This window comes from Carassius auratus, unplaced genomic scaffold (assembly GCF_003368295.1).
Source record: "Carassius auratus strain Wakin unplaced genomic scaffold, ASM336829v1 scaf_tig00015544, whole genome shotgun sequence".
Lineage (NCBI taxonomy): Eukaryota > Metazoa > Chordata > Actinopteri > Cypriniformes > Cyprinidae > Carassius > Carassius auratus.
Genome location: NW_020524602.1, coordinates 14763 through 37541, shown reverse-complemented (window position 1 = coordinate 37541; position 22779 = coordinate 14763). Strand labels below are relative to the sequence as shown.

At 36.2% G+C, this 22779-nt stretch overlaps 1 pseudogene; it reads right to left on the bottom strand.

Moving 5' to 3' along the window:
- Nucleotides 1-938: 938 nt before the first annotated feature.
- LOC113074871 (testican-2-like) lies at nt 939-19918 on the bottom strand (annotated as a pseudogene).
- Nucleotides 19919-22779: the final 2861 nt, after the last annotated feature.

Below are 22779 nucleotides of genomic sequence, written 5' to 3'. Positions count from 1 at the left end.
CCTGCTTTTGCCCTTCTGAAGTGGACAAGAAAAGCCTGCGGAGACTGCAGACATAAATCAGTCATAATCAAAGTCAGCAGAAATTCACAAAGCAAGCTGCAAAGAGAAAGAAAAGAGAGCAGCATAGTCTGTTGATAAATCAATAAAAGCCTCTGTTAGAGCAAGAGCTGCAGACTACTCAAGGGGATGTGAAAGAGACAAAAGGCATCAGAAGCAATCTCAAAAAACCATTCATTATTATCATCAAAATATGATCCTATAAACTTAGACGCTGGCGCTTCTATTGTGCTTCATTCAAGACAGAAGGTGCTTATTTAAAAGAGCTCATGCAAAAATGAACATTCTGTCATCATTTACACAAATTTTTATGACTTACTTTCTTTTGAAGTAACGCTAAATTTCTCCTTCTTGGACGGCCTGAGGTTGAGTACATTTTCTGAAAGTTTCTGAGAGAACTATTCCTTTAATGAGGGTCCAAAACAATTGATTTTTCCAGGTCTTGATCGACACAAGGTTGAGTACCATATATTTTCCGGACTATAAGTCGCACTTTTTTTCATAGTTTGACTGGTCCTGCAACTTATAGTCAGGTGCGAATTATTTATCAAAATTAATTTGACATGAGGCAAGAGAAGAGAAACCGTCTACAGCCGCGAGAGGGTGCTCTATGCTGCTCAGTGCTCCTGTAGTCCACCACTAGAGCGCCCTCTCGCGGTTTTCTATTGGTTCTTGGTTCTAAATAAATGCGACTTATAGTCCGGTGCGACTTATATATGTTTTTTTTTCTCATCATGACGTATTTTTGGACTGATGCGACTTATACTCAGGTGCGACTTATAGTTCGAAAAATACGGTAAATTATTTTTGGTGAAACTATTCAGTTAACAAGCTTTGCAAGATCAAATTGCAGCTGTTGGAAGCATGTAGCAGGTAAATACCGTGTTTGCTGTCCAGGTCTGTAGCAGGAGCCGCGGTGGCGGTACAGGGGCAGGGACCAGGACATCTTACTTTCAATTCCTTCCCTGTGAGACAAGCCTGCTGCTCCAGTTTGCACTAAATTCAGGTGCAAACACACACACACACAAACACATCCAAAGAATAAGCAGTGCCGCCATAACACTAGTCCAGTGTCAATGCTCCTGCTCCGTGGCATGAATTGTAAGCCTGGGTAAAGCACATTATTTCAACAGACGAGTGAAAATCGCTGGTTCAGACAAGACATCTCCATTAAAAGAAGCTGATGTCAAACCATAATTTCTTCCCTCACAAGGTCAGAAATAGATATAAAAGATATAATACATAATTCAACAGAACGGTTCTTTCATCCCAAGTACCCAGAATCTCTTCAGACAATTCTCTGACTTTTAAGGATGTCAAGGGCCAGAATATAAGGTATAATAGAGATCGTTATCCATACTGCGCAAGCAGTCTGATCCACGAGTCACACAGAAAATAACAGAGAAAAATAATAATAATTGTGAATGGCACAGAATAGCAAGAATAGAAATAATGTCATTATCCAAAGTTGTATGCTAGTGAAAGGATTATGAATTTTCTCTACAGGTTTGTTGACAGGACTAAGAAAATATTTTTACCTGATCTGACTCTTCAAAATGACCTGAGCTAGTGTTAATTTGGTTATAATATTTGTGACTAGATCAAGGTTTTGCATTATATTGACATTATATTATACTGGATATTATTTATGATTATTATTAACACTATTAAAGTGGCCATTATTACAATGATTCAACTTACTAAGTACATTTCCTTCCCTTTAATGAGACATGTCCTATTTGTCTTTCAGAAATTGTTGTGTGCTCTCTGGGAAAATGTTCTAGGGGCATTCATGGGGAAACGTTCTCCAAGGAAGGCCTAGCGGCAAATTTCGTTATAAATGAATCCAGATGGGACTTTTAACAAAATTAATGTGGTCTTTTTTGTGTGGTGGGATTCAGAAGCTCAACACGTATGAAATATCACCTTTGACAGATATACATCATCAATTTACAAAAAGGTTGGATGTAAAGGAACTAAATGCAGTTAAAAAACATTATTATGCATGACTGATTATTTTATTCTACTGTCAGCCACAGAAGTTCAATTTGGTTTTAAAGATTTAACAAAGCAAAACCGATCCATGGCTGGAATTTACTGATTTAGCAAATATGAATATGATCATTTTTGGGTTACCCAAACCCAATAAAAAGTCTGAAAAGGCACAAAAGTGCAACATACCTAATTGTGTTAAAATTAGCTGAACTGCGGAGAAATTGATTATATAGATATGATACATTTCTCTGCACCTCAGCTTATTTTAATAAAATTAAAGGAAGCTGAATGCAGTGTGAAGTACCTGAGAGGCATAGTTGTGTCCATCAGAGCCACAAACAAGGACCAGAGGAAGATACTGGGCAAGATTTACAGTTACTCTCCTGCTGCTGTCTAATGACCTGCTGCTTCAACCTAAAACACATTAATCAGTATTAACATGCCATCAATAATATCATCAATATTCCATGTGAGATATAAACTGAGGCATAATTTAATACAGGAACAGTGAATCACTGGCCCATTTTTTTATTTAAAGTTAACAAAACATTCTCTGTAGTTATTTGTATGCTACAATGATAACCAGCCCCTTAGGGACGGCCACAGGAACAAGTTCAATTTGTAAAAAGAACAAACATCCAGGGACTAAATCTGTGTAGCTCACAATGAGCCACCAGACAACACATGCCCGCTTTAATAAATTGCTCTTATTTCACCTCTACAAAAATATGACTTTCTCTTCACAAGTGAATGAACATTTCCTAACGCTTGTGGAAATAAACAGATCATAACCATTTTATTTATTTCTTTTCCCCTGGGGTCCAGTTAAAATTTTAGTCAGGGTTCTCTGCGCCGTAATGTTAAAAAACATTTTCAACCCTGTCTCATTTTTTGCTGTTGTGTCTTTAAGACTTCTTTCTAAACATCCAACTTTGCTCATACGCACTCAGCCAATAAATCTGAACCTCTCTGAAATGTGATTCTTCATGATCATATGAATAATGAAAAGCCAGATTGGACAGTTACATTCTGCACAGTGCCTTAGAATGGCACACAGTTTATTTTATTCATATACCCTAAACAATCAAACACTCTCCTGTCATGTATTACTGTTATGTGCATAAAGACAGTCCTGTAGCTGAAGGGCTCACCTTTGCTCCAGCTTTTTGCGGTTGACGCACACAGCACGCTGGTAACCTGAGCGACACACACCTTATGTCGACTGCATTTGACCTTCTGGCAAGGATCCTTAGTGGTGTCAACATCTGTAATGAAGAGAGATGTACCCTAATAATCTGCCATGCATTCAGTTTTTTTTTTTGATGGTTTTTGTTATTATTAAAAAAAAATTATTGTATATATTTGTTTTATGGGTTTTAGTTAACAATAACAAATTCTGACCTGAACATAAATAAACAGCAGGAAAATTACGATATGTTTTTTTATGCACTGTATTTATATTACATTTATTTTATTAATTTAAAATGTTTACATTTTTTTATCAATTAAAAAATGTCATCATGAATCTTTAGGGAAACTCCTATATTCACCAAAATGAAAATATCGTGACAAACACCCTTTGATTCATATTTAATCAAATTAATGCAAAAAAAGTCAGCATTACACAAATTCAAAAGCGCCCGTCCATCCTCAGTGCTCTCTATGCTACAGCATTAGAGAAGCTAAGAGGCAAAAATGTTATTTTGCTGTGTTTTTTTTAGTAAGCCATCATTATCTCACCATACTACATATAACAAAAAAAAAAAAAACTATATCTCAAACCTGACAGATTTTTACAGTCTATACACAACGGCACAAGGTTGATTGGTAACCCTCACTTCATCACAACAGGTTCAAGCAGATTAAAGAGAACACAAGAATAATGATGTTGCTATAGCAACAGTCCAACTCCAGAGTGAGGACTGATTAGCTGCTCATATAAATATAAAAAAAGAGAGAAACAAAGAATTCTCTCTCTCTAGATCTATCCATAATCATCACTCCTGTTAACATTAAATATATCTTACAAACAGGCCCTTGTGGGCTTGTCCCTATAAAATACATAAAAAAGGTCTCCATGTGTAAGCGATGCCAAGTCTGGCTTAGAGGGCCGAGGGATCTCGTCCAGTCACCACCACATCCTTTGTTTACACTCAGAGCAGCATTTAATGTGATCCGTACAATCGCCAAGTAGAAGTAAGGAGCTAGTGACTCTATCAAGCAAAGCCAGTGGCTGAGCTAATGCAGCTAATATACATCAGCAGCCAGAACCACTTAACGCTGAGCATATCAGATTGACTTGCAGGGAAGGGTTCACAGAGATAAGGACCCGATACATGCTGTGTACACACTACACAGGAAAGAGAAAATACAATCACGCTGATAAATACTGTAAAACACGGACGCTGATTGAATAAATACGTCTCCATTTGTTTTTAATGAACTGAAGCTTTGCATCCTCTTGATTAATTATGGTACAGGTTGACTAAACAGACTGCTGAGATGTTCTTTTCACAGGTACACACCCAGGAATGTGAAAAAGAAAAAAAAAACATCTGCTTATGATAAATTTGTCCACATACTGGCAACACTTTGTTTAGCCGTAGATATGCAAGAATATGTTCTGCTCTGAAAGTTTTACCTTCAGGACAAAATAAAAAAAAATACATGAACTACTGCTCAAAAGTGTAGGGTAGGTACTTAAAAAAACTAATAAATTCATGCATTCATTGTATGCCTTAATTTGATCAAAAGTAAAAAAAAAAAATGTTTTCCACAAATGTTTCCACAAAACTGTTTCAGTACTGATAATAATAAGAGATATTTCCTTGAGCACCAAATCAGCATATCATGTGACGTCGACTGGACTGGACAAGATAGGAATAAATAAAATAAATTTTAAAACATATGCAAATAGAAAATAGTTCTTTTAAATTGTAATGATATTTCACAGTGTAATAATTTTCACATTGTTTTTAATTAAATAAATCCAGCTTTGCTGAGAGACTTCTTTCAAAAACATTATTATTATTATTATTTTTAAACTTACCGACCCCAAACTGAATTATAGTGTATGTGAAAGTGGGTGTTTTAAGCAAGGAGGTTTTTATATAGACATGAGCAAGTATCATGACTGGTGGTTAGAAAAAAACTACTGTCACAGTAGATAAATCATAGATTTGTCCTGAAGTTGTGTGACAGCCGCTGTTTTGATAACTTGTAAATGCAAATTTGTTCCTCATTAAAAAGGTAAGGACCAGTGTTACCTTCCAAGAAGACACTGTAAATAAGGCTCTTTGGGAATTTCGGCTGCTTTGGTATCTGTTAGCTGTCTGATGCTTGAAAGTCGAAACATGGAGAGCAGATGCTGTTGAAATTTCAGACTATAAAGTCTTACAAGGCCAATTAGACACCAACATAAAGTAAATAATTGATACAATTTAACATTTCTTCTACACTGCAGATTTATCTAATTTAATTCCTATCATGTCACAACAAGGGTGTATTTTAAAACTCTCAGCCAGAACAATCTTTTTAATATATTTCAAATAGATTTCCTTTAACTTTTGAAATTCCTTCTACAGAAAGTGCAGCTCTTTACAAACTACAAGGGACTGTGACACTATAAGATCAGTGAGCTGTTCCTTGTTTTTCTCTTTGAAAGAAAAAAGGATCTGAATTTGACTGAAGCCTGCACTGTCTCCTTTTAAGTGGAAACATCATGGGACAAATCTCTTATCACTGCCTCATGAATTATCTCATTAAAGAGATAATGCATTAAAATGCATTAAATTTGGTAAGACAAATAGGTTTTATTTAATACATTGAAAAAAAAGAAGTAGGTTGCGCATATATTTGTGTACACACATTTTTCAATTCTAATTTCAATTTCTAAAAATGTGGTGCTCAAGTTAAAAGAAGTTTAAAAACTTTTAAAACTCATCTTGAGACCTTGCATTGTTACCTCCATTGCATTCCCTGTGTCTCCTGCTTTTTTAAAGCTAAAACACCTTCTGTGTGAATGTGAGTCCTTAAAAATGTATTGTGTGTTATTCTGAATACATTTTCAGCATTTATTTTTCACATGTGTTTAACACGTATGTTGAACTACACATTGGGTTCAAAGAACCAGTAGGGTTAAATGTAAGTAAACTTCACGGAAAATGTCCTGGAAGAAAATTACAAGTACTTTTTCCGTTTTTCTCTCTTACAGTGTATGACCACCTTATGTATGTGATGAATACTGGTTTTAATAAGTGTTCAAATTATTAATAGCATAAATACAAACTCTTAAATATCAAATTTACCCTAAGATATGTGAAATATTGCTCTCTAACAACTGCGACGAATGGATCTGATTATAATTCCCTATTGTCACAGAGAATCAGTTCAAATAATGAGTATCAAACAAAAGATTTGTGGTGGGAGTAGTGATGGCCGTGCAAGAAGCTTTAGTGCCAGCTCAAAAAAAAAAAAGAGAAAAATAGACCATCGGGTTCGTGGACCTCTGTTCTTGGACATATGAAGCTTAAGTGGATTTGTGCTTTGAAGGAACAAAGCCAGTGTCAGTCAGTGCTAAATCAAGCCTCCGGGGCTCTTACTGGGCCTTCAGTGGAACTAGCAATTATCCATTAATTACATCCTGAGATATTTGCTAATGGACTCCTCCATTCTGAGGACTTCACTTCAACTGAAAAATCAAGACATAATCTTCAAATGTGCCCGGGCAGTCTCTTTACTCTAGCAAAATGAGGAGATGACCTCATCTCTTGTGTAAGCAATTAGTGTTTGGCAGCCAAGAAGAAAAGAAGGGCTGTCTGCTTTGACAAACATACGCAGACCATGGTCAAGCCTAACCGCACTACTGAATGATAATTACAGTGCTTGTTTTAAAACACTAAATGTTACATTTATGAAAAAATTAATTCAAGAATTAATTCAGATTAAAGCGCTCAACATGCTGTGGGGTTCAAACTTTATTTGTAGACTATTTAAATTTTTGTTAAAAAAAATACTATTATTTTTTTATTAGATTAGCTAATAGAGAAAAAACCTTCCACTGACTTGCTGAAAATGTTTAAATCTATTCAAATCACTGTAATGTTTGCATACTGAGCACTACTCTTTCTTACATCTATTTGCATACTGAACTCTGATTGGTCCTGACTTCCTTGAATACACTGCACTGCAACTGTGTTGACTCTTGTGTGCAACTGACAGAAAACAAAATGCATGTTGAGTGTCATGATAAAAGAAGGCTTCAATTACACAGAAGAAAAATCTAAACTGGCACTAATTAGTCATTTAACCTAATGTAAACTCCAGCTCCATTTGAAAATAAACTAGGTCATTGTTCCGCACATCATGCGATTTGGGCACTTAAATAGAATGGCTAAAAGATCTCTCTAATATAAGTAATGTAATTACCAATAAAAAAAGATGACTTACTTTCATTCGAGCCTTGACTTTCATCCCATGATCTGATGTAATCATCCTGACAAAACAAAGTGAAACAGTCAAATGTGCTGCACAGAATAAATTAGGGTGACCATATGAGCCATTTTCCCAGGACGTGTCCTTGCCAGGATTTTTATATTGCCTAAAATATCCAGATTTTGGCTGTTTGTGCTGTGCAGACAGATCATTGTATGACATTCATAAGAACTATAGAGAGCAGAGCAGACGGCTCCTCATGCATTCAAATCACTCTCTTGGTACTTAGGTGTCATAAAATGATTGGAGCGCAGCGACGCTTCAAGTTGAATGAACGAACAAACACCTAACATGTACATGTATTTGCATTGCTTTGATCATTATCTGTAGATCTCACCTTCTCACATGCCACGATTGGTTGATTATGTACCATACCTGCATGTTATTAGTCAAACTACTTTGGATGTTTTAGGCAATATAGAAATCCTGGCAAGGACGCGTCCTGGGAAAATGGCTCATATGGTCACCCTAGAATAAATGTTAAGAATTTAGTTAAGATTATTACATCTATCACTGTGGATCTATCATTAACCAAACTTAAATGTACAATACTAAGATACTTAAATTGTGAAAAGCAGCTGGAAAGCACTAATGGAAAAAAGAGGGATGGAACTCAAAAAAAATTCTGAGAGGCAAACACGACAAAAAAGGTAAACGCTTAAATGAAATGTCAAACGAAGATGCATGAGCAACTTAGATTGCATAAAAAATGGGTTACAGCATTTATAGCGAATATTAGATCAAGCATTTTAAAAGAGACATCAAACACAAGCAAAGTCATGATACAGCACTACTGACCTCCACTTCCTGGTGAAATGTGAGAAGGATGAATCAGAGACAAAAGAGAAGGAGACAGTTAGAGGAGAGCGATGCATCTCTGAGGAGCAACTATCAAGAAAAAAGACTCCCAACTGATAAAAAAAAATCTAATGGCCTGCTGGGTAAAACTTTGAATATATCCTTGATATTCCCTCATGTGTCCTTATAAAAGAGACAGTTGCTTTAAGATAATTATACACTTGGTGCTCATAACACTTTAAATATTTCAGTACATGACTGATAATAATAATAACAACCTTTTTGTAAAGTTCACAAGCTTATTAGTGTCACCAGCAGTCATTGATCTGTTCGGATGTAGGTGTAAACATGAGGTGAAATTACTTATTGACTGAATTTAGCTTTGTCAGCTACAACAGTGCTATAAATGATTATTTTTCTGCAGCAAATGTTTAAATCACAAGTCAAGTGGCAATACATATGCTTTATCACTCCTGAAATGTAGACCATTAAAAATGACATTTCCATGTCCACTTCATGAATATATACCAACCACTGTTGTGGGTGTTGATGAGATACATTACTGTTAAATCTATTTAAGACCTGACTTAAAATGAAAAAATTTGCTAAAAAACTATTATTTTACTATGTGAATATGTGCTCCTGGTATGTTATATCCCTGTCAAAACAAATGAAAGACCAGTGGCTCAAAATTCAGTGCCGCATTGCTTAACTGCAACAATTCCTGCTGCTGGACAACCTTATTGATTTCTTGATACCTGCATTATTTAAGTCAGTTTTTGCTGTCTTGGCAAAGTAGATACTGTGTGGTGTTCTGAGACATTAGATGTCCAAATCAGTACACATCGAATGGACAGAGTGGTGAAACCCCTTATCTTTAGTTTATGCAAATTGTGGCAGCCACCCATGCAAACAGAGCCCTAAATTCTTTCGATATGCACTTTTATTAAGAAGAGGATTGTACACTCAGTAAGCATGAAGTATATGGAAAATATTGTGTCACATCAATGTGTTCCCCCTCGCTGAAAAGATGCAAGAATGAGTCAGAGTAGAGAAATATTGCCATGGCTAACAGAAATAGTGCCACAACATATCATCATCTTCTAATTTTATATGACCATCATCACAACACATCACCATCAATATTTCTTAAAAGCTTAAAAAGCTTAAGATTTCTTCAAGCTTAATAGAGGTTAAAAGTGCCCAGCCACATTTCAGCAGCATTGGTTCATATATACTATAAACTTTACAAATTTTTATTTGAAACAAACTACCTTAGTGAAAAATAAATGCCAAGTTCTGTCATGAAACTGATGTGTCGTTAATGTAAATTGATATTTGCAGTGATAAACTACTTGGCACTAGCTGATTGGTTCAGCCAGTGAGCTCACTGCCTCACATTTAAATGGCTGATTAGCATTCACTCAAGCAGTTTCGCAGCACACTTTAAGAGTTCCTCTGAAACCCCCCACCATCCCTAGCTCCACCTGTATAGAACTGCTACAGTTTATTATGCTATTTGTGCTGCAGCTGTATGCCTTAAATACTCACAGCACCGTATCGTTCCTGTACTTTGCAGCAGAAGCAATAATCTAATAATAAACAGCGGCAGCATAGCAGATCTATTTCACCAAGACCAAATTCATTAACACTTTCATATCCATTATGTTGTCATGATACTAATATACTAAAATGTTTTTAAAATAAATTTATTTCATGCTAAACATACTACAAATACATTTAGATATTGATGTGCTTAATAAAAATACCCTGTATATCATATACTAAACTGGTATGCTTAAAGTCTGCTAAACTGAAGCAACTAATTTTGTACTTAATGCACTTGATTTGTGCTGAAGTAGTGTTGATGTCCAAATTAAGATATACTAAAGTATATCTGATTATGCTAAAGTGGAAATATTGCAAGTTTACTTTCTGATACACTTTAAATATCTTGCATTTAAAGAGCAATATTACTCAATAATCAAACAATCCTCATCAGTAGTGAAATGAGAACACATTATAGGCTTAATCTTCAGAGATGTGCATTGTGCACAAGTACCGTATTTTCCGGAATATAAGCCGCACTTTTTTTCATAAGTCAGGTGCGACTTATTTATCAAAATTAATTTGACATGAACCAAGAGAAAACATTACCTTCTCCAGCCACGAGAGGGCGCTCTATGCTGCTCAGTGCGTCCTCTCGCGGCTGTAAACGGTAATGTTTTCTCTCGGTTCTTGTTTCTAAATAAATGCGACTTATAGTTCAGTGCGACTTATATATGTTTTTTTCCTCATCATGACGTATTTTTGGACTGATGCGACTTATACTCACTTATACTCAAAATTATTTTTGTTGGACTGATGCGACTTATACTCAGGTGTGACTTATATTCAGAAAAGTACGGTAGTACTCTCCAAATAAAGGTTCATTATAATTTTTATTTCAGTAAGTTTGGCTGTGAAATAATGTAGGCTGATGACTTAAACAAAAGCATATACCATTGATTAATAGCCTCAAAGCTCATAGAAGGTCTGTCTTTGTTGTCTGTAAAGGTTTATATAACTTATCATTAAAACGAATTATCCCTGTGGAAAATTTCGGAACCTGAATTACTCTATAGGCAGTAAACAACTGTGGCTCAACAAAAGGCAGACGTTTTGGCCAGGGATATCTGTTTAACTAACCAATTGAAGAAGAAGAAGGCACCCAGAAGAAACCTGTTTAGAAAAAATCATTATTTTTTGATAATTATAAGGTGCCGCTGGTGGCTCAGAATTGTTTTTTCTTTAATGAAGGACACATCAGTTTTATAAATCATCATATCGCTTTAAAATACAGTACACCAGTCCAAAATATGATCACATAGATGAGGAATCCCAACATTTTGTATTTAAGAGCATAGAGACATTTCAGAGTCAGCAGCTCTTGAAAACACAGTCTAGGAAGCAGTCATCTACAGATGAGCGTCTCCTGTATCCGAAGTCAGCTCATCTTTGGCCTGCCTTGAGTGAAGGCTGCCAGGACTATCCCTTAGAGGACACTGGTCTCATCAGAAACACCACAGAACACATCAACCCCTCCTGTGCTGACTGACAGCTCTTTTATCCCTCGTATCTCTGCAATGTAATCGGGCATGTCTGAACATGCACTCTGTAAATTCAGCTTTGATTTAGAGGCCCTGAAAACACCTGTGTATGTTTATATGACATATGAGCATTTGACTGACACCTGAGTAAAAGATGAAAAGTGATATACACACACGTGTGTGCATCTGTGTTTAACCAGCAGTTGGTGAGTGAACTGGATCTGTCTTTTCACTCAAGCTAGACAGTTTTATCACAATGCTGGAACGTACCATTGTGCTCCTGTGTTGCTGCTGCTATGAAAACATCTGTGACAGTGACACAGCACAAAGACATCAGGGAACTTAAATCACTAAAATATGGGTTTATTGATAGTGACAGTTTCAAAACAGTCAGATCACGGCAGAAGTTCATTTACATGTACGAATCTCACCAACTATTGCATTTAACAAAAATATAACATGCTTTTACCATTCAATTCACAGGTTTCATGTAATGTCAGATCCTTCCACTTGGAAGTCAAAACAAGGCTTTCTTCTGCTGCCTGCCAGCCAGTTGTTTTTTTTACTAGGCTAATGTACTAAGACAGTGATAATATATGACAAATTAATTTTTGTATAATGTATAAGTTGTATAATAAGTTGTATAATTAATACAACTTATTGATGATGTATACATATACTTATGGATGTACATGCAAGCAGATGAGTGCAAAGTATGATTGTAATGCACAAAAGTTTCACAAAGTTGCACTTTCCCATAGAAAACCAATATAAAGAAACTGTATTTATATTACTATATACATCTGATTGACTGTATATAGTGTGCATAACCGATGAACTGTATTTTTTAACTTTTGATATCTCTGTCTTACTTCATTAAACCACATTAAGCACTTATGAATATCCAAATCATGAAAAATTGCTCTCATGATTTGATTCTTGAGTCAATCACAAAAGATTCAGCCTTGAACTTGCTGTTAAGTTTCAATCAGACTCACTCAGAAAGTGAAAGTGAATCAGTTCACAACCCTTACTGAACTGTGAGTAATATTTGGATTTGTCAGTCTCTAAATAAATCAGAACCGTGATGTGTGACTCAGGTTTGTGAGACATGCATCAGTCTATTAACTAACTGGGTGTTAATATATGACAATGTGTAATGGCACACATACACTCAGGATCACTAGAACAAGAGTATTTCAGTACAAAGCAGAGTTGTTAAAACTCCAAAGTAAGAAGTTAATCAGCTGATGCACAACTAAACAATAGTGTACACCATGCGATTCTGTCATATTTCATTTTAGGAGCCAGCCCTTGTCACTATTTTGTCTGACACACTGCTTTCAGCTTATGTCCTCCTACTTTGTTATATCTTTAATTACATGTCATGCCTTGTAACCTTGAGGGGATTCAAGTTTGGCTGTGACTATTTCACATTTTTTGTTTCCACACATTCTAGAGATTTGCTCTGACATGTTTTGCATGCTCAGAATTACTTCGTGTTGGAGGCACACAGTGAGGCAGTCTTCCATAATTGATTAAAGCCGGATGGACCCTGGTGGTAATGACCTCACAATGGCCTCACACCTACGCATTCATCACTCCACTTTGTTGCCGGCAATCATACAGGCTCCTCGCAGCTCATAAACACCCCAGGCAGTGGATGATGCTGAGGACCCACACATCCATTCTCCCTTTGACTCTGCGTCTAATCGGCCGTGTTCCACAAGCCAAGAAATCAAAAAGGATAAACAGATTCTGTATTTTATATCTCGGAAGACCTTCCCAACTATGTTTTCACTGTCACACCACGGCTATAGCTGACAGGCAAGCAGAAGCCTCCCACTTTATTTATGCATTGGGCTTTTTCCGACTGGGCTTTTCAGATTAACCGCACATGGGCACATCAAAAAGCGCTGCTAACAGCCCACTCTCTTGACTGTGAACATATCCTGGCTTTCCTCGTGTAAAAAGCAAACTCTGGCCTGCCATTCTGTTTATGTAGAGCCAAGAGTGGCAAGCAGCTCCTCCAGGACAGAACTCCAAAGAGAGTGCTGACTTCTCGGTGAGAATGCCCTGAGAGCGTTTGTCACTGACTCATGCCTTTAAGTGAAAGCATATGAGGGTGAAAGCCTTTTGGTGACTTTAAGTGTTATCTCTTAGAGACATAAGAGGTTACCACGTGCACTCTGATGCATGAGAAATTTTACAAATTGAGATTGCTTGACTTGAATCCTGACTCATTGTAAACAGATGAAGTGATCCATCTACCACAGATGCCTAGCAGATACACAGCACTGTAATGTGCTATAATGGACAACACACAGATGGACAATGAGATCACATTGAAAGATGAACAATTTCAGCACCTGACACATGACTTATAATGATAAATCATAGTTTGCCAACTTGAGCCCCAGGTTGGAACAAAATGAAGTGCTCAAGTGTTATACAACAGTTTAACAAATAAAATGTTAATATAAAGTAAAGGCATGTTCCCAAGAAAAATTTTAACTATAAAGACAAATTCAACTTTACTGGCGTCCCCGTCAATGGACGATAACATTCTGTTTATTATAAGCGGAAGCTGTGGTTATTTCATCTGGCCATGTTGCTCCAACCAGCCGAAACAGCAACACTGTACCAACCAATGGCATGAGTTTGGGTTCTGACTATATGGTAGTCGGACCAATGGCATATTAGCAACGTTAGCTGTGCAGAAATAATATAAAAACATAAATTTTATACTTTTCTTAATGGGATTTGGAGCATTAAAATTATTTCAAACACACCCAGAAGGGGTTCAATATTCCGACCTCTTCAGTGTCAATAACACTCCCACCGACTGAGACTCTAAGGGACCAACTGACAGCTCTGAAAGTGAGAGAGAACAATGCAGCACAGGCAAGTGCTGCCTTTAAATGGGCAAATCTGACACTAGAGGCTGTCAATAAGGCATTCTCTGCTTGTGAAGGGAAGAAGTGAGGGAATCAAATGCTGGGGGTTGAGAGGTTTGACAGTTCTTGCCGCCTGCATACCTTTATGGAACTCTTTAGGCTTAATCCAGCCTCATTAATGCTGGAGGCAAAATGCACTTTAAATGGGTTCAGAACAAGTCACTTAAATTGGACATTTTCAAAAAAGCACATCTTATTTCAAGTAAATTGAGAATAAATGCCACCTTCATCAAGGATGTACAGTCTTGGGGGTGAAAATAACACTGTCATGCTTGTATTTGTAATTGGATGCCCAGAACAAGAGCCTTTTTATTTGGCAGTTTTGGTAGGTCAGCTTGATCTTCAGAGAGCACAGTGTTTTGTGCCCAGACTCCCAGGGGCAGCAGGAAACAAGTCAACAGAGTGACAGAAAAGTAAGTATTGCACATATTGGAAAAGGAAAGACATGTTAAAAGAGTTGTAAGACCAATTTCAGGTCTGGAACTGGACCAAAGCCTCCAAAAATTAGCCTGGGTATGCCATGCACAGCACCTGCACTCTCCAGATAAAAAGTCCAATTCAGCAAGAAAGGCCCAGACCCCAGGAGCAGAATGATGAAAGGCCAGTTTCTCTCCACTCAATTAAAGCCCACCTACACTCCTGGTCTTTAGCCAAGACGTGGTGCTGCAATGCCCTCACTCGCTTTTGTCAACAGCCATCCTACCGCACTCAATTTCCCCTGCCCCGCAGGTCTGCGACCTCCTTCTCTGGACAATCCAGCATGTTGAGTCTCTCAAATGGGACTGAGAGTGACAAACAGATGTGCATAAACATGCATCAACTCAACTGTGTTACAAAAAAACATAATGTTTTGCATTTGAGTGAACTGAATACTAATGGCTAAGATCTTAATGGGGTATTTTGGTGTATCATCTTAAACTGCATTATCCGTAATTATGGACCATATGCTATGCTGCTCTGGCAGTTGCAAAGGCATTCCCACCTCCACAAGCATGCGACTGGAATCTTGATGGACTGAGGCCGTGACAGGGCCAGCGATGAGGTTCTCTGCAGTAGGTCTGCACTTTCAATTGGCTTCTCAGTTGAGATCAATCACTTCTTTTGATAGCCAAATATTGATGCATTTGCATACCACCAGGTTATTTTTTAAACTATATTCATAAGTGACAACACATACTTGCTTATCTATGCCAAACAAAGCCCTTGACAGAGTTCTGCCCACCGCCCCCCCCCCCCCCAAAAAAAGATGCATTCAATATTTAAGCCATAGTGAAAATGTCATAAATTAGGAAAAAGACACATCTAAAGCAATCACAGGAAACAGGCTTCCACCACCCACCCTGAAAAACAAAATGTGAATTTTAAATGAAATGCCAATGAATTGTTAAATGGAAGACCATTTTCAGTGTAGGCTTGAAACATTTTTACCTCATTAAAAATGTAGTGGAGGAATAGCAGGTGCAAGCCGGCACAGCGTTCCGGAGCTAAGGGAAAGCACTGATTTTTAATGAGCTTCTTCTACATCGAGGTTGGGGGTGGGGGGTGCGTTTGCCAGCCACCGGAGAATTGGCCCGAGATGCTGGTTGTTTACTTTCAGTAGCATAGATAATGGATTCACTCCTGGTTTCTCTCTTTGAAAGCCGGGTAAGGTGTGGGGTGAAAATCAACTGAGTCGTTTACCCTCAGCATCTCTATAAGCATTAACCGATAATGAACTCGAACATTTCACCCAGGATTTATAATAGGAAAAAAGTCCAAGCAAGCAAATGTGTTCTAAATTGATCCATTTTATCATTTTTTTGTTTAATTCCCTTGAATTATATATCTCACAGACTATAATGTTGGAAAAATCTAATATATAGCTCACTTCAAAATTAATGTTGCAAAGGCAATTCTGAATATAATCGTGTCCAATAGGGATTTGTCATTTTAAACGACCCACTCTATTACGTTTTTGCAGTATATTTGATCTTAAATACTGACCATGAAATAAGATTTAATTTTCCACTTGTATGGAAATAGATAAGCGAGCGTGCCAAAAATGGTTCTGATTCAGTCAGTTGTTCAGAATGTAATGCAGTATAATCTAATCCAGTCAGTGGAATTTGAAAATGCATAAATAAGTAAATAAATAATCAAAACTCAATGTAAATTGGAAAAATGTAAGACTTTGAAAGTCTCAAAACATCATAAGCATTATAAAATCAATCAACCAAAACTTTTATTTAGAATGACTTTTATATGAACCTCACTCAATATGTTAAAATAAGACACGCTTCATTAATTATGATGTGCTGTGTAGCTCTGACATGCCCTGACTATTCTCCAAAGGCAGGACGTTTTCAAACCAATGTCTTGACTTTAAAGAAGTCTATTTTTAGATTTATTTCATCTGGAAGAAGGGTAGACAGACTAACTGAAATATCTTTGTGTCAACTTTCCATTTTTAGGTATCATATATCTCATATGATATCATGGATTTGACAAACAAGGTAATAAAATCTATCCGCATACCATAACAGGATCCTTGAACTGCAGAAGGCCTGACAGCAGGTTGGTAGTTCAAATGTATTTTTTATATATATATATATATATATATATATATATATATATATATATATGTGTGTGTGTGTGTGTGTGTGTGTGTGTGTGTGTGTGTGTGTGTGTGTGTGTGTGTACTGTGTATATTTATTATGAATATATAAACACACTCACATGAAAAACATATATTTTGAAATTATTTACATGGATTTACCTGTATATATTATATTTATATAATCTATATTATATATAAATACATTTAATATAAAACCATAACATGTTTTTCTTTATTATATACATGCATGTGTGTGTGTGTATATATATATATATATATATATATATATATATATATATATATATATATATATATATATATATATACACAGTATACATATATATTTATTTCCATTTATAATCAAATAAAAAGTAATCAGACGGAGGACACCTCCTAAGAGTTCCCAAGTAAACTTCAACATCAGTCTCATTACAATGATCTCATGCTGTATCTAAAAAATAAAAAATGTTATAAATCAACCAAGAATACACAATGAATATGAAATATTAATGTCACATTACACGCATCTATATATGCATCAGCGTGTGCTCATGAGCCTTTCATGTTCTGCTGCTTTCATCAGTGTTCGCTTGAGTTATATCATTATTTTGCTCTGAGAACCTCAGAGGACTTTAAAAGCCAGCATCAATTTGGATTATTTGCCTTTGTCACAAGCAACACTTTAAAGATGAAATAAGCTGTTTTCAGAGACAGATTAATTTTCAGAGTCTACGTCAGTTCTATCTCTGTCTCTGATCAATGATAACAGGTGACTGTTAAAAAGGTACTGAACTGTGTCAGAGAGCCTGTTGATGTCTCAGAATCATTGCAATCTCAGAATATTATACATTTATAAGCATGGTACCATGATATGAAACCACATATAAATGCATTTTAATATTGATTCTTTGTTTTGACAGGAGCTAGGTTTGAGACAAACTGTGTGAGTGCATTAAAATCAATATCCAATTACAATGCAAATTATGTTAATCCATGAAGTGTGTGGTTGGGCATATATCAAGGTGACAAGAAGTTACCAATTTGGCAGTCAAATAAAATATTTTAAAGCAGTCAGCTATAATTAAAGATCTAGCATTATATTAGTTTTGCTGGGAGACAAGTTCACTTTTTTGGTACATATTTTTATTCAAAGTGTCCTGCACATATTGCTTGTGAAAGAAAAAGAAAAAAAGGAAAAAATATCGTTTTGCATTAATCATTCACGCTTAGGATCTTCCCATCTGTGCAATGACATGACAACCCAAACAAAACAGCAGACAGCATGTCATGGGCCAGTGCTATTCAGTGCTACTGAAGTGTGTCACCTCAAGTACAGTTCAAGAAACAGCAGCAAGAACAACCTGCATTCTAATTAGATGGTTGAGTCAGACAGTGAAAGGGCTGAGACTTGTTTTCTCAAAGCTGTTTTAGTCTTCTGTGTTGGACAAGCATCACTCCTCTGCTATTCATATGTTTGAGATGGTGTGATCAATAGCCACTGATTGGAGAATATAAAGTCTGCTGCAGGGCCTAGTTTGAATGTAAGCCACTGATGTAGAAATGCTGTGCCCATCTATTTATAATCCCAGTCTAATTCGCACTTAATCTTTTCATTCCCACATTTTGATAAATTCCGGGTTCTCGTAGATGTGTTTTTCCACCGTAATCATTTAAGGAGTTATACACTTAATCCAGTTCTAGAAGGTTAAAAATAGCTACCGGCCAAACACTGATGGAGATAAATCACAGTTTCTATTGGACGGTTTAATGTTTCATTTGGAGCAGCAAAACTCAACAGAAAACAACCAGGGACCTTTTCGTTTTCAAGAACAGTAGGTCACCTGCAAACTATAAATAAACATGAAATCTTAATGGTAATCATCACCATATGTAATTTTGATCGTTTTGCATATTCATTGATTTTTTTTACTAACAAAGGATGTTTTTCCTTGCCATCCATGTCTTGGATGATTTTATAAAGACATACCATTGAATAAAGGATCAAATAACATACCTGTACAAGGACATATGCTACAACATGACCTTTGAGAGATAAATCCATCCATAAATCTCCCACTGAATACATGTGAAGTTCTAATCAATTATTAAAGTTCCCTATTATTACATCACATCAACCAGCTGGCCAATGACACTCTAATGCAATCTGCTTTACTCTGTAATCAAACCTATTGTCAATTAAACAAACAAAAACAGATGGTACATTGTTACCAAGTAGGCTATATTTAGGGGTTGACTGAAGATCTGAGAATTTTACCTTTGCAAGATAGATTTAAAGATACACTAAAGATTTGTCTAAAGTCTTTTATAGATTATTGTATATATTTAAAACCTTTTATTACATTTGCAGTATTAAGAGCTCTAAGCTATTCTATCACAGTAGTTATTTATTATCTTTAATGCAACTGCTTCGAAAAAGAAGGTTGATTTCTAAGGGAATGCTGAAGGACTAATGATGTCTTAGGAATAAGGCTGTGCAGCTTTACCATTTCTTAACACTTCCTAACAATCGGTATTGATACGAGTTAAAGCAAAGAGAGCCAGGTAGCCTAATGTCATCATTCATCGCCTCAAAGATAACTCACATCTCTGAAGCGGTTCCAGTGCTTGATCTTGCGACTGTACTGGGAAATGGTGGACAGCCACTGTTCATCTTCCATGAAATTCCCCGTTTTCTCCGCTTCTTTCCCGCTCTTAACGTCCACCTGCACGGAAAACCGTACGAGCATCAGTAACGGGACGAGAAGACATCCCAGACCATTCATCCACAACATTATTCCGCTTGTCTGATGTCTCGATTCCTCTGCTTTAACGGGCGAGAGACGGATGCTGAGACTACAGTGAAGTGTGACCTGATTGCAGGATGTGTCTTCCTTCTATAGGGAGAGAGAGAGAGAGAGAGCGAGAGAGAGAGAGAGAGAGAGAGAGACGCGAAGAGCTGTTGCTATTAAGCTCGTCAGTAAACACGCGCTCGGAATTTCATTAAATTCTGCTGTCGTTATAGCTATAAAATCATTCGAGATGTCACTAAGCCGATCACCACTTAAAACACAAATTACCCATGGGAAAATAAACATGCTCCACACTTTTGCCTATTTAACAATAACGATTTTATTGGATTTTACAGGTGTCGCTTTACGTTCGTCACTACTGTTTTGTAAATTAAGAAAAACATTAATAAAATGTAATATATATATATATATATATATATATATATATATATATATATATATATATATATATATATATATATATATATATATATATATATATATGTATTATAATGATCTTTCTGTAGTTTATGTATTCGATTTATGCGAGATACTGAGACCTAAATAATTGAGGTGAATCTAAATATCTCAAACTATTTATTTACAATTGGAGAAAAATGAACAGATGTGGGGATCTTTATGCAGGTTACATCAATACTCCACTGCTTCATTGCTAATTCATTCAACAATTCTATCAAGACACTGAAATTAAATGAGGGACTGTCCTTGTGGGTCACTGGATCAATGATGAACTGCCTTTATCTGTCATTTTGCATTGTTGACAGTGTTTTCCTAAATAATGTTGTTCAGTTGCTTAACGCAATGTATTTTGTTTAAAGCGCTATATAAATAAAGGTGACGTGACTTGACTTGACCGGATCATTCAACCTATTTGGTAAAAAAAAAATAAAAAACCTGCTTCCCTTTTTTAAGGAAACAAGTGACTTGTCTAATACTTTATTGCAGGAATTGTAGTACCCACTGTCTTTATGAGTGAATCATTGAATCATTCACTAAACCAATTTACTCAAACATTTAGTAAAGATTTGTTCATAAATACCATATTTTTCGGACTATAAGTCGCACCTGAGTATAAGTTGCATCAGTCCAAAAATATGTCATGACGAGGAAAACAACTTATATAAGTCACACGGGACTATATAAGTCACATTTAGAACTAAGAACCAAGAAAAAACAGAGTGCCCTCTTCCGGCTTTAGACGGTAATGTTTTCTCTTGGTTCATTTCTCCTGGTTCATGTCAAATTAATTTTGATAAATAAGTCGCACCTGACTATAAGTCGCAGGACCAGCCGAACTATGAAAAAACGTGCGACTTATAGTCCGTAGGTACTTAAATCGCTTTTTGCCCTGTGACAAGTGATGTCTAGCCACCATTAAAATGTTTTTTTTTTTTCTTTAAGCAGGTATGACATACTATCTTAAATTTTGTAAAGTCAACATTTTATGTAAACATTATATGTTGATTTACATATTTACACACTTACATTCACACACTTCCTACTTTCTGTTTATTGAAATTAGCTTTAAATAGACTAATCTATTATAGCTTTTTTTGTTGTAGTACCCATAAATCAGTAGATGAAAATGTCATTTTGTTGCGAATTGCCCTGTAGTATGAATCTATTTGTAAAGAGCTGTGCGGGTTTCACTTGAACAATGGGTATAAAATGGTTTGCTACACCTTTCATTCACAGCAGGTCTTCAGTTTCATTAGATGTTTTGTGTGCACAAGGGAGAATCTTATTATTTCATTGCTAATGGCAAGATATTAAGTAATCTGTTTCCCAAATGCAACCAGTTCAATGAGGAGCATAAATAGGTGTTTGTATTGAAACCATTTATGAGCGTAATATTTAATACAGCTCAGGTTTGAAAAGGTTTCTTATTATGGACCAAAGAAAGCAGGAAAATACCATGTTTTATTTCAACGAAACTTGTAGTGATCAGATAGAAACATGCACCCTGATACTGACACCAAAACGACGTTACATACAAAGCACTGATTGACAGGACAATTGACAGAACACACATGACATCTTTTAGCTGTGTGTGAATATGTCAGTATATAGTGAAACTCAATCCTGAAAGCCCCACAGGGGGTTTCAAGTGGTCATTTTTGACCATGGCTATAGTTGTCACTTTCTGTAGTTTCATACATACATGTATGAATATATGTGACACCTGATTCATATGAAAGAAGATAAGCTGCAGGCAAGCAATGCAAACCTCAACATACTTGACATAGAACATACATCTCTATAAAAGACAGGGTTTTGACAAGCTTTATATATATGAAACACATAAATATCAGAATAGAACACAGACAATTGTAAGCCTATGCAAAGTAACTTTGTGCCGTTGTGCAAATTCATGCAAATTCAACAAAAGCGGTTTATTTTTCATCAAAGGCCTCTGTAATAATTTTAAAGTTGTAGAGGCTTATTTCATGATAGATAGATAGATAGATAGATAGATAGATAGATAGATAGATAGATAGATAGATAGATAGATAGATAGATAGATTTAATAGGGCATCTACACCGACAAAGGTCTACAGAAGTAATTTTTATCTGTTCCCTGGACTCAAACCCAAGGTCTTGTTATTGCCAGAACCATGCACTGTTTGAGCTAGATAGGAAAGAGACATATTGACTCTATATTACTCCTTTTCCTTTCACAAGTACTAAGAGAGAAACATCAATGTTTAAAGGTGATGTTGTACCATGCGGAGCAGGACAGGGGGCAACAGGGTTGGTTTTTCCCTGCTCTCAGCACTTCTCAGCACTGCATCGCAGTGTCACTTCTGCCACTGATATGCTGCAGTGAAGGCAAATCCTACACTTACCCTGCTTCATTTCACTCTTTCATCTGCAACGAGACTCTGAAAAGTCCCAGATTTCATTACCTTGCACAGCAAGTCACACTCTTCTATGTTTCCCTTTAGTGATTTTAGTGATACTGATATGTTATTTTACCTTTGGTC